This window comes from Protopterus annectens, chromosome 4.part0 (assembly GCF_019279795.1).
Source record: "Protopterus annectens isolate FY-2018-M chromosome 4.part0, PAN1.0, whole genome shotgun sequence".
Lineage (NCBI taxonomy): Eukaryota > Metazoa > Chordata > Ceratodontiformes > Protopteridae > Protopterus > Protopterus annectens.
In genome coordinates, this window is record NC_056733.1 from 170829194 (window position 1) to 170849364 (window position 20171).

At 35.8% G+C, this 20171-nt stretch overlaps 1 protein-coding gene across 5 annotated transcripts in view; it reads right to left on the reverse strand.

The window, feature by feature from the left end:
• MYOCD (myocardin) overlaps window positions 1-20171 on the reverse strand; it is a 191388-nt gene that overhangs the window by 75087 nt on the left and 96130 nt on the right. The window contains exon 1 of one of the 5 annotated variants that reach the window (XM_044068159.1): window positions 12280-12299. The exons of the other annotated variants lie outside the window; for them this stretch is intronic. The gene's annotated coding sequence lies outside the window, so the exon portion shown is untranslated. Of the gene's footprint in view, window positions 1-12279; window positions 12300-20171 lie in introns of those variants that run through there. 5 annotated transcript variants of the gene reach the window in all.

The following is a 20171-nucleotide window of genomic DNA, read 5'->3' on the forward strand; positions in this document are numbered from 1 at the left end:
TTACTTTAATGGCTACTGGTATATTCTTGAATTCATGAAGGTAGAAGAGCTCTTGACCACAGGATTTCTTTGATAAGGAAAAGTGCAGCGGATAAGACGCTATCAGAGAAGTCAGTAGAGGAACTAAGACATGAATGAGCGGAGCAGAGCAGTGAGCAATGAATGATACAATAATGTGCTTCTCGTGGGCTAAATAAAGAACCTGATGTTTGTCACATACATTCTTGAGAGAAAGTGCTGAAATCTAAAACAGAAACAGGGTAAAGGAGATTCTTTTTTATTTTCTGCACCTGTCAGTTTGAGCATATTGTTTCTTGTTCAGTACCACATGACAGCTAACAATCTATACTTGTCACTTTAGGTCATTTGGAGGACTTTAAATGTTTTACTATGAGAGAATTGTTTTGTGACACAGGTTCACCAGCCAGACTACAGTAAGGTCACATGTAAATTTTCTTTGGGTTAGTCTCTGCACTTATAACTGGAGAAGTGAAAGGTTAAAAGTTAAAATCTTCACCAATGTGTGTACTTATTCCAGTAGTTTATATCACTGAAATGAACTTGCAGTCATACAAAGGAACCAGTCACAGAATACTGGTACTATTATTAAAGTATATAAAATAATGCCCTCTAGCATAGCATGTGTGTAAGGCTTTTAGTAAATGTGAATTTCACATATTGGAAACAGTGGGTGGAGGGGTGGAAATCTAGCTGCACTTTTAGAAAAATCATATTATTACTGGCAATTCTATTTTAATATCCCAGGAACCCAGGATTAAACGATAGCCTGAATTTTAAATGATAGCCTGAATATTAAATGTTTGTTAAAGTTGAAACATATTGAATATAAAACATAAAGCTGGTTTATTTTATGTATGTTTTTCTTTAAATTAATTTTAAAGTTGAAGGGGTCAGCATTTATTAAATAACCATCAGTTTAGAGTACCAAGAGATCATGTCAGCCTCACAACCAATATTTTTGAAATCATATTTGGTTGCAAAATGTGCAAATTTAATGCACACATTATGCACGTATTTATTATTTTTACCCTTAGGCATTGATGTGGTAATAGAAGGTCCAATAAGATGACAAAAATTGTGCACATTTTTTAAGCATTTAAGTACTTCAAATTCATGAGTTAATGTCTGAGGAAATTCAAAACTAATGAGTGAAAACACTATTTTGTCAAAAAGTAGATCTGAGGCTTTTACTTTCCTACAAGCCTTTGAAAGTCATGAATTAAAGCCTGAGGAAGTTAAACATTAGTCAGTGAATGCACTTGCTCTCTGGTTAACAAGGACATTCAAGGCTTTTATTTTCCAATGAGGTCTTTCTATGATTTATTCAAGCTACTTAGCTGGCTGCTATACAACACGATGGTACTTACTCCTCTGTGAAATCTGAACAGTTGCTAAAACAGTGAATGAAGACAGCATTCTTAAGAAGTCTGCAGATCAAGTAAAAGAATCCAAAATACATTTAGAATTACATAGTCCTGTATCTCCAGTCACTCATTAATATGTTAAAACGAGTCTTGCATTGACCCAGTTGGAACTTCTTGCTAACCAAATGCAAATAAAAATAAATAAATGTGTGAGTGAATGAATGAATGAATGAATGAATGAATGAATGAATGAGTGAGGAATGAACAAATAACATATTTGGGTCAAAGATGGTTGCACCTGAAAGACCTGATGCTTTTCTTGTTGAGACATTGACATACAGATAAAATAACTAATGAAGCCTAAAATACAGAAGTATTTTTGTATAATCAGTACAGTCTGCACCGAATTTTAAAAACACAATTTGGCACTTTGATATTGACCAGGGACCTAGCATACAAGCACAGGCCATTCAAATTCTAGGACTTGCGAACTATTGGGTCAAAAGAAATAAACAAGAAACAAAAAGTTGACAGAAATCTCAAAAGATAGTCAATATTATTCTACTTTTCCTGTCGAAGAAGACAAGATGCTGTATGGTGTTCCCTTTTAGTGCATTACATTTCCATATGAACCATTGGCAGAATGATTCACACCATGGCACTGAAGTGCAGAATGATTCACACCATGGCACTGAAGTGCAGTACCACACCATGGCACTGAAGTGCAGTACCACACCATGGCACTGAAGTGTAGTACAATGAATCCCTCATGAAGAAACCAGTATGACTGAAACTGCAGTAGTCAGTGGGACAAAATAGTATCACTGAAAGCGCAAATGAAACCAACCAAGAAGTAGTGTTCACAGGGAGCAAGCCCGTGTGTACCATCCTCCTGCACTTAGATATATTAACTGCATGGTTACACAACTGTGGAGAAAGGGCAAAGTCCACCTACATCAATATACCATCCTAACATAAACAACGGAATGCATGCACACCTTGACCCCATAAGTACATTAAGGCTGATATACTAGTCAAAGGATGCCACACACACACACACACACACATAAGAATACACATGCAAAGTAACTCACTAAGCCACTACCAGAGACTACTATCAGTGTTGGGGGGTGGGGGGGATGGTGGAACAGTGAAGAAGTTTAACCATGCTATGGCATTATTTAAGAAAGACAAGACATTTTATTTTTATGTAACATTATAATATAACAGAAATAACATACAAGTGTAGGTAATGCAGGTTTACTCATGTCCATCTTTGTTTAATCATATGTCTGCACTCTCATAATCAAATATTATTTTGAACTGCATCTAGGGATGTATTGCCACATTTAGAATAATTAAAGTGGTAAACAAGTATAATCTGCTATGGACCACTGACTGGCTCCTTCTTGTGGCTTTTGTACTGGCATGCTAGTGATTCTGTCCACCCCCACCAGCACAACCACCAAAATGAGTGAAACTTGTTTTTGTCTAATGTCTCAGCAACAAGAGAATATTTTGATATTATACAGTTGTTCTTAAAGTTGAACAGTTCTGAACTGCTATAGGGAAATCTCCATACAGTTATTTGTGTTATGGGATTTGTATAGTTACTTTATCTGCTGTGTGACTAGTGTTAGTTTAATCATCTTCTCAGGGCAATTACTATGAGATTTCTTTCTTTGCTATCCCATCCTCAACAGAAAATCCCAGATAAATCTAATCAAGAGAAATTCTGCTGCCTAGTCATTTTTGTATGACACAATGAAGGTAAGATAATAACTAATATGAAAACACTGCAATTTACTTCTTGACATATAATGATGAAAAAGATGGATTTAGTTTGATTATTTTCTTAAATAATATTAGCTGCTTCTTTGTAACTCCATCTGTTTCCTGAGTGAAGCTCCCTGGGGTCCAGTGAGACTACCTTTTAAGACAATTCTGGCATATATAAATCATTGACGAGAAACACTGCACGGGTCAAAGCTCTATATCTGCCAGTAAGTGGCGCTGTTGAGCTAGAAACGGTTTACATTGTTTTACTCGCTATCTTTCATTTTAAACTATTCATTCTTAAGTTATGCTTACTTATTTTGATTTTTTTATTTGTGCAGCATCTCATTTACCCTAGCAGTGCTATTTGTATTAATTGTTTTTGTGCTTTTATAAGGATGCTGTATCCATTGACTTCCTGTCATAAGTGGGCATACTTTCAATCTCCCACACTGTGAAATAAATGATACTTGATCAGAAATCAGTGCTTCCGTAAAACTGTTTAACACAATGGACAGTTTTCAAGCAGATACCAGATTTTACAAAAAAATCTTTGGTGTAACATGTAGATTGGCTAGCTATATGTTTGCATATAGCAATGCTAGGTAGTAAGTTGTGTTCAAATCTTCCACATAGTTTGTTGGTGTTGAAACAACTACTACTTTGTGACCTTTTGGGGAGGAGTACATTCCTCACTGAAGGTATCTGAAAGTCTCATGAGGTTTTCAGATTTATAAAGTGAACAATCTAAGATTTCATCATACACTGTAATTGCAGTTTGGTGATACTAGAGAGGTGCCAGCTTTTGAATTGTTACCTTGTGTGAAGCACTGACAAAATAGGTTATAAAATAAAATAAAAGCATTGACAAATAAAATAGGTTATAAAATAAAATAAGAGCATTCACAAATAAAATAGGTAATAAAATAGGTTCTGCTTGAGCTGCAGTCCCATCTAAAAGTCATGAGAATTTAGCATACTTTAATGAAAGACATTAGTGTCACTCTACTAAAAGCTGACATAGCTTAACTAAAGTGAAACTGTCAGGTACTTGTTTCTCATTTAAAGCATTGAAGTACTGAGGGTATATAGCTCAGGATGCATCATCTTACCTTCAGTTTGCTGGAACACTCAATATGTCATTAGTAGAGTTATTCTGACCATTTTTCAAAACGTCTTCAGTCAAATCATTGGACAACTGATTTGTGATGTAATGAGCTATTCAGCCTAAGCAGGGAATTTTTAAGATCAACTATGATAAACCTCACTTAAAACCCAAGGTTAAAAGCAATTTTTCAAAGCTGATTATGTTGAAATGCATAATCACCTACAAGGAAACGACTGGTTAGAAATGTTATTGTATTTGACAGCACTTGCTGAAATAAAATTTACAGCAAAATGGCATTGGCACTAGAGAAATTTGTCCCAGCTGGCATGATCTTAAATAAAAAGAAATCTTCCTTCTTCTGATGGATTAAGTCTACTGATAATCTAATTAATAAGAAACATCATCACTGGAAGGTGTATAAAGCTACCTGAGCTTGTTTAACAAAGAAAAGTATATTAAAACAAAACAAAAACTTAAGAAAAAAGAAAATCCAGCTGGCTAAATTAATATCAGCGAACACAGAAGCAGACTTTACTTGGGAAAATAATAAAGCCTTCTTTAAAAATGTGTGAGAAATGGGTTCCCTTCAGAATCTCGAAATCTTAAAACCTCGAAATTCATATGGTCGAGAACATATGATTGAAGTTTCAGAATTTCAAAATTCTGAATGGAGATCTGCATACAGCGAGGAAGGGGAGATTTCCCTTTTCCTTGCTGTAGTGCGATCTCGGAGTTGGTATATTTAAGTAGTGGGGTTATGGGGGGGCACAGCTCCCCACATGGGGGGGTGCAGGGGGCAAGAAATGTTTAAATAGTTGTTTTTTTTTGGTATTTGTTTCGGAATTTTGATATTCCAAAACATCGATCATATGGTCTCGATCATATGACATTCGATGTTTCAGAATTTTGAGATTCTGAAGTGAATCCATGAGAAATATGTGGGACAACTTGTACAAACATTTCTTTTAACACTGAGAAGGGCATTATTTCTGACCCCTATTAAACAGTCGAAGTAAAAGGCGACCAGTTTTCCAGAACTTGTTTGGTGACAGTACCTTATTTCACTAACACTCCATCTGCAGAGGACTTGTGCTTTAATGTAACTGAAACTACTTCAGCTAAAGCACTGAAATATTTTATAAATAAGAGATGTAAATATATTCTTCATTGTCTTAAATATTTATTTCAAAAAAAGTTTGTCTTCAGGATTTTTACCAGTGACGTGGAGGAAGGCAACTTTGCCTCTATTCCTAGGGGAGAAAAACAAGTAATTTTACGTCTAGTAGTTAAACGTCTGTAACCAGGAAATGCTTTGAGATAACTAACTGTACTACTTTTACTTCCCCCATGATCTGATCTGGTTATTGCACACAATGCAATCATGTAGGGGTCTTAATGATCCATTAACTTGTTCAACATTTACACAAATCTGTTGGAGGCAGCTGATTCTGGGATTTTGGTGGATGCATTTTACTTTGACTTAGCAAAAGCTGTAGACATAGCAAAAGCTTTTGAATCAGTTCTTCTGAGATGTATATATCACCTGCTGGACCTAGAAGTGACTACTGAACTTTTTTTTTCAAAAGCAAGCTTTAAAAATTCATTTACTTCAGTTAAAGTAGTCAGCAAAGGGGTACCACAGGGTTCTGTCTTGGTTCCCTTTTTATTTAATGTATTTATGCCCACCTTACCTTATCCTCCAGATGTATGGGACAGTAAGTTTCTGTAAGGTTCAAAGGCAGAATGCATTGTCAATGTCATTGATGAAGTCCTAAAACTAACACATCATATGGATTGCTTATATCTGTAGCCTATGTCCAATGACATGTTGTTTAATGCTACAAAGTGCACTGTTCTACATTCGATGTGCACAATAGGAAATGTTCATATAAAGTAAATTATCACACTATTCCCTCCTGCCATTTGACACTCAGCCTGGGTATTTTGATATCAACAATATAATTAGGAAATGCTTTCTAATCATGAAAGATTTTTTACTTATCAATTTAAGGAACCCTATTACTATGGCAATCCTATAGAAGATTAGTTAGGCCATCCTACTTTCTTCTCTTTCTGGAATATCGGGAATATGAGGAGAATAGAGATATTCAAATGTTCGATATATAGGAATTTCTTACTGTCAGGGACATTTCAAAGAGCAGCTAACTAAGCTCTTTACTGTAAGCTGCCGATTGTATAGCTGTATCCTGGTAAAACAGAAGAGGCACTTTGGGCATTTATTTTATTAATCAGCAGGTACAGACTAGAAAACCTCTCACATGCCAAATATTAAAATGTTAAGAGTCTGGCAAAAAAATGAAGTAAGCTCATTCTTACCTTCAAATCTAGTTCAGTAGAGAGGAAGTAAGGTGTTTGACCTTAGGTTATTGGAATGAATGCAACATTCAAGATAACCTCTTCTGTCATTTTTGAGACTGCCAAATAATACATCTTGAAACACTGAAACAATTTTAAACTAAAAAGTAGATCTCCAGGTTTATCTCTGTGCAAGGTATGTTACATGTGAGCAAAACTGAAAAACATAACCAGCAGGCACATTCAGTAGTGTAAAACTGCTAGAGGATGGTTTAACTGACATTCTATAACATCGCACTTAAGACATAAAACATTTTGTAGTACTTCATGAAAATGCCTGTATCTAAAGCTTTTTATGTTTCTGTTACCTTTGCAACTTAGTGTTAATTATTGAGATTGCAATGGTAGTATTTCAGGCTACCCAAACAGTTCTGAAACCTGCTTACAGCTGTGCTGTATGTGTATGTAGCAGCGATAAGAATACATGTTCTAGATGTGTGTGCACATGACATTTGTGAGTGTGCATGTACCAGCTTAGTCTGTATATACTGAGGCTGCATGTGCTGGGTGTGAATGTGCATGCACTATCTGAGTATATATATATATATATATATATATATATATATATATATATATATATATATATATATGGGTCAACTTCAGTAGACCGAAGTTTTACTTACCCGACACTGGAATTTCTGAGACGAAAGGACCGATAAGTTCAGAAGACTGACATCTGGAACACTTACTTTTCACGTGAAGTAAGTAACCTCTTGGTCATCTTCTTGAACTTTGCCCCTTACTCCCCTTGGTAGTGCAATCTTGGAGTTGGTATATTTAGTTAGGGGGCTGTGAGGGGGTGTGGGGGTCAAAGCCCCCCACATCAGTGGGTTTACTTTTGTTTCGTTTGTTTTTTTTTTTTATTTGGGATGGTCAAGCGGTTACTTACCTCGCGTGAAAAGTCAGTGTTCCGGATGTCGACTTTTTGAAGTTGTAGGTGCTTTCATCTCGGCCTAGTTGGAGTCGGGTAAGTAACCCTTCGGTCGACTGAAGTATATATATATATATATATATATATATATATATATATATATATATATATATATATAGACCATCTGCGAGTGTACATGTACCAGCTGAGTATGTATATACTGGCTGTGATTCTGCATGTACCAGGTGTGAAGATATATGCACCAGATGATTGTGCATGTACCAGATGTGAGTGTGCACATACCAAATAAGTGTACATGTACCAGCTGTTAGTTTACATGTGCAAGTACCAGCTGAGTGTGCATACACCAGCAGTGTGTTTGCTTGTGCTAGCTGTGAGTGCACATGTACTAGATAAGTGTGCATATACCATCTGTGAATCTGCATGTACCAGATGAGTGTGCATATATCAGCTGTAAGTGTGCATAGACCTGTGAGTTTGCATGTGCCAGCTGTGAGTGTTCATGCAGTAGTTGAGTGTGCATAAACCAGTGAGTCTGCACTTGACAGCCATGAATGTGCATGTACCAGCTAAATGTGCATATATTAGCTGAGTGTGCATGTATCAGCTGTGAGCCTGCATGTGCCAGCTGAGTGACCATGTGTGAGCTGAGTGTGAATGCACTAGACTAGTGTTAACATACTAGCTGTGAGTATGGATATACTAGCTGTAAGTGTACATGTACCAGCTATAAATTTGCATGTACCAGCTATCATCAGCAGTCCCATTTTCAGCCCATGTTTACAGATAATACTAAGAAGGTAATAACATATTTTTTTATTGTAAAGCTGATGACCTACTGGCCATCAAGAAATTTAATTTACCTAACCCCATATTAATATTCTGTACTTCCTATATATGCAGCGAGTTCATTTTTTTAAGGAAGCTGATGACTGACTTCTTTTGATCATAAGGAATGGTTACTCCATTGTCTTGGAAAGCATTGTATAATGTGATTATTTTTTTTCTATATTTGATATTTATTTCTAGCATTAGGTCCCCCAGTCATGGTGTATGCCAGGCAGAGACTTTCAATTACAACTGGATACATTATCTCCATGTAACATAGAAGAAAGAGAATATCATGAAAATTCCTGAAGCCTTTCAGAATAGCTCAAATTTTCCATCTCTATGATTTTTACCCAGTACGGAATACTTTTACCTTTTTCCACTTATTTTAGGTGGTTTGTTTGAAGGCTGCATAACACAGTATTGTATTCAATTACATATAAACTGCCAAATAGTCCTCCTCAGAGGGACTACGTGTGCCCTTTAGAATCAGGTGGGTTAGAGAATACTCTTTTTGACTTTGTTAATTGAGCAATTTTTTACATTGTCACATATCACTGAGAAAAGGGTAAGTATTGTGTACAACTGTCTGTAGATATTTTTTGATACTATTTTTCATGATCTGATCTTTTTATTTATAACCACAATTTATGTCCTTTTTCCCAAGTCTCATCATGCCATATTTGTTGACATTCAAGGTGAAGTCATTACTACCACATCAGCTATGAACTTCAATTATTAACTGTTAAGGAAAGCAAGAGTTTAATACTGTGCCAGTAAATAACAAAATCAATACTGGTTGTTGTAAACATGTATATGTCTCACTACTAGATTATACAGATACAGAAGAAAATGCACCATTACTGCTGCAGTTAAATAAAATTAAATACATATTCGTCTTTTTCACAGATTATATAATGCAAGCATCCCATGCAGCAAGGGTTGTGATGTCATATTTATAATGAGTAACAATTACTGATGTCATAGAGAATACAACATCTGCTGGCCTTAAATATAATCATGCACACTAATATCCTTAAAAGAATGAATACTTTTGTGAGCTAGAAATGCTGTCTATATAGTACTTTGTCATTATATCATTTGCACACAAGATGACAGCTATATTCAGACTACAGCAAGATTTATTGGAAATACGATTGCATTGTGATATCATACAAGCTGGCATTACATTCTGATATGATTAGGGCCATCCAGTGGAAACATAGTTTACTTTGTTCTGTTCTTTCACCAGATCTAAACATGGTGACCAAGGTATATGGCCCTTACTTTAAAAAAAGTCCTCCATCAAAAAGTTAGCATACCAAAACACTGCTACCTTTTTCAGTTCTACTACAGGAACTTAAGTCCCAGTCATTCATGAACCATTGTCTCAAAGTCAGGGGTTGAAGTACCCTGTAGCTCATCTAGGCTGCTGCTTGTGCTCAAAATCAAAAATTAGTTTGGGCAAGCAGCTTTGTGGAGGGAGCGGCAGGGGTATTAGGTTTAAGGAGCAATGGGGGGGGGGTTAAGATTAAGGAGTGGAAGGGTGATTTTGGAGTTAGGGGGCAGGAAATGAGTATTAGATTTAAGGAGCAGAAAGGGAGTTTTAGGTTTGGGAGTACGGTTGGAGTTTTAAGATTTCGGTAGTGGGAAGGGAGTTATAGGGTTAGGGTGTGATTAGGAAATTTCGGTTTAGGGAAGGGGGTTGGAGTTTTAGGGTTAGGGAGTGGGAAGGGAGTTTCAAGTTTTTAGTTAAGGTTCTGATAGGGCTATGAGGGATAAGGAGGTACAGAAGATTGAGTTAGTGGGACTTCAAGCACTTGCCTATTCAACCAAGTGGCAACAGGCAAGTGAATTACAAGCAAATGGCACACAAGCACTTGCAGTAGACCCCCTTTACCCTAATAGGTACTCAACTACTAGGGAAGATCAGTAGAATCATGCTGCTGCCAGCTGCTATTGTTCTGATTGCAGGTGATACTGGTACTAATCCTGGTTAAGTCTTTACAACAACCAAATCTACGGGAGTGTCTGTAACATGCCTAAATAGAAACGGCATTAGGAACAAGTTCCACCAGTTGGGATATGGCATACAAGACTACCATCCTGATATTGGAACAAAATAAAAATCATTCCTAAAACAAAGAAACATATTGCCATTTTATTAGTCTTTTTCATGTCAGACTCCAGGACCTTGGACTTGTGTGGGTGTGTGACTGTTATCAGCCGGACACATCACCAATGAATTGATCTCTCTTGTTTCTGTGATTCCTCTGACCATGAATCCAACTGCCTTATGAACTACTGCCTGATTTCAGGCTATTTTAAGCTTCTCATCAGCATTTTGTTATGACCCACTCCCACCTGCAACAGAAGGTGCATAAAACCTGCTTTACAATGTAACCCCCCCAATCAAAAAGAAGAACATGGTTCTTTTTGGCGAGTTTTGATCTTGACTGAGTCTGACAGATCAGAAGAGACCACTAAAACTATGAAACCAAGCAATGCAACCTTTGCACAATAAATAATGGTATCTGTTAAGCACAGTGCTCATAAAATAAAACATTTTTTGGACTGGATTCTGAAAAACTCCCTAACAAGGCTATCACCCAGGATGCCCAGCACCAGCATCGTACTGCCACCCCATTTTCAGTGATCACTGACCTTTATCCATACCATTCTTAATAAAAGGTATGAAGACTACAGATCCTGCAGCATCACATAGATCATTTAAGGGCGGCAATAAAACTTCAGTCTTATGTGAATTAACATGCATCAACTGGTCCTGTGTTACATCACAAAGCAACTCAGATAGTAACATAGCACTAGAATTCCTCATGAATTTCCTCTTATTACACACACACACACACACACACACACACACACACACACACACACACACACACACACACACACACACAATTTTCTATGCTCACTAGATGAAACCAGGGACCACAGCTAACAAATGAAGGCAATTAATGTCAAATAAATCAGCCTGGGAAACCTTTGTAATTTTAAAACTGATATTCAAGTTGGTTTTTCATCTGCTGTGCCAGAAACCAATGCAAAGATGAGTTAGCAAAAGCCAATGCCACCTATCAAAAACTGTTTTAGACTCAAAAGCATGAAGTTAATCATTTGCTTGGCAGAGTCAAACAGTTAGGTCAGAACTGAAGACAGTGAAGAAGACTCTCACCTTACATTCATTCTATTTTTTCACACAGCAGTTCAGGAAACCAAACAATTCCCTCCCGTACTACACAAACTATTTCCCACAATGTGATTCTCATCTGAAATACTTCACTTCTCCTTTCCTTAAACCTGTATCAACTCAAGAAGCAAAGAGGGGGCTAAGAAAACTGCCAAACTGTGGCATCACCTCTAACTCCTTAGGAGTTGCCCTTTGGGAGTAACCTTATTTCTTCAGGAAAAGAACAATGTTTTTGCAAGTGTTATCATCCGATCTGACACCTTGGCCACATTTAGATTCTCCACTGCAAATAATCATAGTTCTTTCCCTTGTGGCTACTTTAACTGATTTTGCCCAAGTGTATAACACTTTAAATGATCTTGCTTATTGTACTGCATTATATGTTTTACTTCGGTATTGGTATATGGCTGCCTCTCTGTATTATTTACACCTGGTATAAGATATATAACAATGTAGAATTGTTTTTTGTATGCCTAGATATTGTATTTCCATCAATCCACCTACTTAGTTAAAAACACAAAAAGAAATAAAAAAATGCATGGTATTATAAATCATTATTTGTACATGCAAATGCAATAGTTTAGATATATATTTTTTAATACTCTGCAATATACTGCAATGTGTAACTGAGAAATATTCTGTCCATTTAAACAAGCTGATCAAATTAAGCCATTATATCTATAACAGTCAGCAAACTGCTTACTATCAGTACATTTCTAGTAGAAGTTGTCTATAATATGTGGAGGATGAAAAACGCCATGCTCCTCTGTTATCTTTCCTTGTAGCAGTGCCTGTATTCATCTATGTTATTTCTGTATCCTGTGTCTCAGCTGTAATCTAAGACAAAATGCTGCTAGCTCTCTACTTATTTCAGTGCGCTGGATTTTGTCCCATCAGGCCTATTACCAAGAGTGATGACAAGGGACTGGTATAAACAGCTCCTTATATCAGCCATCAAATATGCAGAGGACTGCGGGGGTAGGCGGTTGGTGATCACTTGTCTGTAATGTGATAATTTAGTCCATGACAAAGCAAGTAAGGGACAGGACTTGTTGTTCCGACACTCCATTGTATTCCCATCATTCAATCTTATGTTCCTGAATGATCTCTTGATTTACCAGTGTTTGATAATTCTGTCATTTACAAGATTTTAGAGGTCTTATCTTTAATCAGACCTCTTACTACTGAATGAGAAGTTAACTACAAGCACTGCATAACATAATACATTCCTTTCCTTATGACATCATTAATTTCTATATATGTTTTTTTATTTATGAAAAGAAGTGCCTTCAGCATTTAGGGCAGTGCAAGGCTTTCACTTATTTATCAAACAGAGAGCTAGAAATGCTGCAAAGTAAAGCTAATGAATAACACTTGTTTTGCAAGATACCATAAAACTGCATATCATAGATGAAAAATAGCAAAGGTTTATATGATCACAATGAAATGCTGAAAAATCAGAAATCATTTATATTAATTTAACATTCAAGTGCAGCTGAAATTGCAAAGAAACATTTCAAACTTCATATCAAAAGAAGAAAATCTATGGACTCAACAGAATCAATAATAAGTTGACTTTTAACTTGCATTTCAGCTCCATTTCAAGGAAGGAAGGCAGCTGTATCCCGGTTATGTCTGTACACTGCTGAGACTTTATTCCAAATGGTTGTTGATTTGGAAAAGCATGTTTAGACTAGTTTGCTGCCTTTGCACATTTGTTAGTATTATAAATAGCAGTGTGATTTCTAAATTGAGAGTTTTGCACTTTTGCGTCCTCTGGCTGACATTTTCTTGAATCACTTACCTATCAAGGACCCACTTAAGAGCCACATGCCCTCTTTCAGGGACAGCTGACATGTCCATGCCAGGTTCTAATCTGTCCCCTCCTGCTAGCATGTTCTCACACAAACATGAAGAACAGTACTTCTTCTAGAAGGGTGGAAGGTCTTCATCTTAACACCTCTATCACAGGGGTCAGCCATGGTATATATTAGCATGGAGATTAGAGTGTTAGTGGGCCTTTTCTAGGAACTTTTCTCACAGGGTTCCCTCTTTAAATCGTTTCTGTTAAGCAAGCCAACTTGGCTAACAACATATTAATAAATAAATAAATTCAGTCAGCCCAAAGAGCTAATTTCACATACATTTTCTTGGGGTTCACAAAAGTAATGATGTCAATGTTGTACATCTTTGTATGTATGTGGGGTACTCTCTAGCTGTTGGTTTGTACATATCTAGTCATCTGAGCTCCATAAGAAGTCAGTCAAGCACTAAACTTGATTCATACCAACAGAATCAACCTACCAGCACACATAAAACATTAATCACTAACGAAAGACACACACAGAAAAAAATAGGGAAAATTTGTTTTTTCAGGTCAACAAGTCCCTCATATATCCCTTATTTAAATATACTAGCTCTGCAGCCAAGCAACCATAAGATCAAACACCTTAAATAACACCACCTTTTCACTCACTATATTTTTAACATAACACTTCACTGCACTAAAAAATATATAGATATATTATGGTGTGTATTATATATAATATATATGTGAGTGTGTGTGTGTGTGTGTGTGTGTGTATGTGCGTGTGTGTGTGTGTGTGTGTGTGTGTGTGTGTGTGTGTGTGTGTAGTGTATATATATATATATATATATATATATACATAAAAATGCAGCACTGGAATGGAAACTTACACCATAAACTGTGCTGCTGTTTATGGTTATTGGATCTTAATGAGTCATTTTTTGCACACACACACACGCATATATATATATATATATATATATATATATATATATATATATGTATACATGGCCATACATTACATCTGGTGGGTGGCACAGTGTGGTAGGCCACTTCATAGGTTCATAGGTTCATACTAGGCTATCTGCCCTCAGCTCATGGGTGAGATACCACCTGTGCACAGCCTGTGTCTGTCCTCCCTTTGTTTGTGTTGCTTTATATGTGGTGCTTTAGTTTCCCCTAGACATTCCTAAAAATAGTGAATTAGATGTTATTGAATCGGTAATCCTCCTAATTGGATGCATGTTTGGACAACATGTCTTACTGAGTATAAAAACACCTTACGTTTCCTTTTCATCCATTTCTGTATATACTCTGTCCTTCCCTCACAACCAGCATTAAATCTTTCTTCAGGAGGATCACTTCATGCTATATCTATGTGTTTTATGTGTTTTTTCATACATGCATATATTTCACAGTTCAGCAATTATACAATCTGCAACCAAATGTATAGCACAGACAATTTTTAAATTTCTTATGAACCTTTCCAAGTACGTATTGCTACAATGTATTATACAGATATAGTATGAGAAACATTCTGTGCTGTAAATTTGTTATGAACATGACACATTAGAAAAAAGTGAAGCACAGAACTAATAATTTATACTGAGAATTTATAACTAATGCTTGCTTTTAAATCATCATGTCATATTATTCCAGGGTTTACCAAATTATAAGTCAGGTAGCCTTTCAGAACAGCCAAACCCAATATACTTTATATTGAAATCCTGAATTTAATAGAATGACAAAATATATAGTTAGTGTATATGCCTGCAGACAAAACACAAATTAAAAAAATAATTGCTGAGACTGTTATGCCACTGGGTTACCAACAGACATATGGCATGTGGTAGGATACTTGCACCTTGCAGTTTTACCTTGAGTATCCATATAATCTATGTTGTTAGGGCTCCACATATTAAGGCTCTCTCTGTGGGTTACCAGCCAGTGCAAGCATTCACATGTTAAGAAGCATTCTGTGTCCTGTGTTCCAGGTTCTAAACAGTAGTCTAGTTATAATGGCTTCCCAATATCTGGGTTCCTTTCTATGTTACAGCAAAGAACTTTCATAAGATGCCATTTAAATGTTTATCTTAAAATACATCACTTTGCTTTGATATCTGATAGCTAATTATACATTACTTAAATAGCAAGCAGTTGGCACTGAATATACTGGTTTCTCAGTATTCCTTTCAGTTTATACATTTTACTTAATATTTGACCAATTGCTTAATTGTTCACCTTTTGAAATGTACCCCTACATAAACGATGTGCATGTTTACCTGTTTGTCTACTTTATTATGCATTAACATGCCATTTTAACAAAACAGTATTTTAGTGACTGTTTCATGAATGCGTGAAGATCATTAATTATATCAAAGAATGAAATGTAATTTTATGTCAGCTCTTTTTGGACATAGAACAGGGTCCTGATAACATTTACAGCATGGAATGTGGGACATAGAATGGAGTCCAGACAGTACTTAAGAATTCTGAATATGGGACATAAAACAAAGTCTTGGTAGTACTTAGAGCCCTGAATATGAGATATAAAACAGAATACTGGTAGTATTTTAACTAGCAATGTGGCATAGAACATAGTCCTGATATTTAGAACCCAGAATGTGGGCCATTGAATAGCGTTTTGGTAGTACTTAGAAACCTGAATATGGAGCATAGAGCAGAATATTGGTAGCATTTTAACCAACAATGTGGTGTAGAATAGAGTCCTGGTATGATTTGAAACTCAGAATGCAGGACATAGAACAGAGTATTGGTTGTCTTTATGTCAACTATGGATTGCTACATCTGGGCTGATGTCTGCTTTTGGCATTTCTGTCTTTTTGAATCCATCATTAAAGATGACCAAATGCAAAGCATTCTACATAATGATCCCATTAAAAATATGGTATCAAATGTCATCTAAATACATAAGTCAAGGAAATAAGGGAGAGTAGAGGTTGTTGTGGAATTCTGATCCAAGTTCTATTATGGAATTCGGATCCAAGTTCTATTCTTGCTATTGACTTTATTAGTGTCACTGCAGAGGGGCTAGGAGTGAAGGTTCACTTTTTGGATTTATTCACACTAAATATTTGCAGAACACCTTGAAAAGGAACTGAACTGAAGGACAATATGCAGGGTAAAACATGGGGTGACAAATAGTGTAGTAGCTGTAATACAATGTAAAGATGTATAAAATTATGTTCCTGGGGTAAGGAATCTTGGGGCAATGTATATCATAAAAGGTGTTAGTAGGAACCCTTGAACATGAAACAGACCCGTATAATATATATCTGGAGAACAGAAGATGATTTCTAGGGACCATGCAAAGTGGTATCAGGAGAATAAAACAGGAAATTGAGCCATTACTGGTGAGCTTGTGTTTGGAGTGCTCTGTTTTTATCGAAAGATAAATCCTCTTGAATAGGGCATAAAACAGAATGGGAATTTCAGGACACTGCAACATACATGGCTCCTTAAGAGCTCCTATAAAGACAGGTTTAATGAACGTATCAGGTATATTTTGGTAAAAATAAGAAGGATATGACCAGATCATTGACATATCTCAGACTTGCAAATAATATTCAAAAGGAAGGTTGTTTGCTGAATAACATGTTTTAGGAGAAAACACATAGTGCTGCAGATGTGTTTTTATTAGGTTGAATGTGAAAGGAAGCTTAATGGGTCTGTGAGCATATACTGTTTAATAGAAATTTTTATAGATATATGACCCAGAGTCCACATGCTGACATGTTAAAGATAGTCTGTATTTGGCTTTTGGGACATTTCCAAACTTTAATCAAATGTCAATAAACAAATAAATAAGCAAATAATAAATTTAGTTTGTCAGACATCCAATCCACAAATGGACAAATATTAAGCTGGCAGCTGTATGAATGAACATTTGTCATTCGGGGTGCTCAGCAGCATGGAAACGTGGGGCCTGGTTTATTTGCTGAGCCACATATTCCTTTCTTTCTCTGCTGTGCAACCTTTTTTAACTGTTGAACTGCATCTATTAATTTAGCTACAGTGAATTAATTTTGAAGAGCTGCTTTTATTAGAATTGTGATTTTTATTGTCATTCTGTCAACGGTAAAAACACTTACTACAGTCACAGTAACTGCTGCTGCCCAATGCTAAGGAATCTGGCAGGTACTTTGCAGTGCATGCTGTTACAGTATATAGCACAGAATATGATCACTACATGAATCAGCTGTTTGACAATGACCTTGAAATTCTTCTTTCTTTATGAGTTGGGGTAGCAATAATTCCTCACAAGAATTGTAAGCCACGCTTTTACCTTTGTCTTTTGGGTTTGAAAGTGCAAAGGTAAAGTCAGGGGCACTTTAACAGATTTTTATTATTATGACAGCATATGAGTCTGCTGGATTGTTCTTGGGATTGTTTTGAATATCTGTGTTAGACTGGTTTTATAACCTAGCAGTACGTACATGATGTGTTAATAATCTAACCCCCTCGAAAAAGTTCTGTAGCTTGCTTGCTTGCTCAATCAACCTACCTCCCATTTATATATCTATATATATATATATATATATATATATATATATATATATATATATATATTTATAAATATATTATGTCTGTTTACACACACACACAAATATATATACATATATATATCTAATATATATCTATATATAGCTACACAGACACACACACATGCACACACACACACACACACACACACACACACACACACACACACACACACACACAATTATTTTTTTTTCACACTTTCTAATGTACACTTTGAAGCTGATGTCTCTGTAATAATTGTCAAAGACGTCTGATCCAGGTTTCTAAAATCTTGGAATATAGTGAAAGAAAATAATAAAAACTGCAAAAAAAATACTGCATTGAAGCAGGCAGTGGCCTCCATGGGGCCACTGAGAAAAGTTTCAGTAATTTGATCTAACTTTTTTAAGAACAGCAGATTTTCAGACAATGTTCATCTGTTTCTCCCATTTCCCTGCTACACATCTTTTAAACTGATTACAGATAATTTATAGTTTTACCAAGTATTTGTTTCTGTTACCACACCAATAGATATATCTTGTTGTCTTTGTATTAATAGTGAACGGATGTTAATATTTTTTTTCTTCTGATTAGCCTTGATGTTTTAGAAGATACACAGAACAGTTCCAAGAGAAATATTTTCCTAAATGTGTTCCATTTCATAGAAGGATCCTAATATATGGAAGTTGTCTGGTAAATACAGGAAATGTGAGTGTTATAAGAAGAAATATTCTATAAATGCCAATCTAAGAAATTGGTCAAGAGCAAATTTACTAGACGATAATGTATTTTACACAGAAAAGATCCTGCAGCTATATTAACTCTGCTGGAATTGTTTTGCTTTGGGTCACTGCATCCTGTTACAGAGATCACTTTGTGGCACATTACCTGTATATTATAACAGCTTGGTCCTGTCAGACACTGTTGTATGTTGCTGAGGACAGGTGATGCACTCTGCATTGACTTAATCTGAGATCTCAGCAACTCTGCTCTTTCCTCTGAGTCACTTCTTTGCTCAGAAATTAGTGTGCTCATCACCTGTTGCTGTTTTATCTGAGAGACTGTGTGAGGGTATATATATATATATATATATATATATATATATATATATATATATATATATGTATATGTATATGTGTGTGTGTGTGTGTGTGTGTGTGTGTATGTATGTGGTTTCAGTTTAATGTAAAGTCCAGAGAGGTTTACACAAGTTTAGCTGGTATTGAATAACTGTTTTATAGCTTGTTTTCTGTCATTTTGAAGGTTCAGACATTTACTTCCTCCCTAATAAAGTGGTGTGCTATCTTAGCAGGTGTTTTCAGAAAAAACTCTAGGTTATTAAGTCTGTTAAGTTTACAGGAAAGGCACTGTTGTTCCCCTGCTATTCTGTCTGACTCTGGATAGGAAAGCACATGCTGTGTCCAAGCTGCATCTATATCTGGGTGGATGCTTCTCTTAACCAAGATGCAGAATTGTTTTAATAAAATAAGGAAAAAAATCATCTTTGCATTATTTCAGAAACTGCAAAAAGTGCAGTGCTTTACCTAAAATATCATGAAATGAAAGTTAAGGGAAAAAAAGTGAAAAAAATTATTGGACTTTGATTGCTTGATTTTATACATGTATATATGTCCCAACAGCACTCTGGGTGTTAGTATTGTTTTTCTAAATTTTTGTATCCCAGCAAAGGCAAGGTAGGGAAAGTCATTCTGTAATAACTCTTTCTTTCTTTTTTTTTTATTCAAAGTTTTATTCAACGTTTTTTTTCTTAGGTATCCTGTTATCAGTGACTTGGATTTGCATTGTACAGAATTCAGGTACCCTATCAATTCTTCTTCAGACACTTGCCAGAGGACTTTTTGAGTAACATACTTTGATTTGTTGTAGTTTACAACTAATAAAGTTAAAGGGAGCCATTTAAAATATAAACAGTGGAAACTGTCTTTAGGCACTGTACTCTAAAATCATTGTAAAAAGATAAATGAGAGAAAAAAGCACAAAACAATAGGGGATTCTGAGGTATTGTGGAAGGTGCATCTTTGTCTGGAAAATGAATTTATAGCAGAATAGATGCCCATAGCCGCAGGTCTTTTTGGAGATTTTTGGAATATCAGAATTACGGAAAGACAACAGCTTGTAGATGTTCAAGAAATGACTACAAGGCATACTTCAGTTTCTGCCCATAGTTATCCTTTAAATGGATAGATTACAACTCAAATAACTAATATAATACATTTAGCTTTACT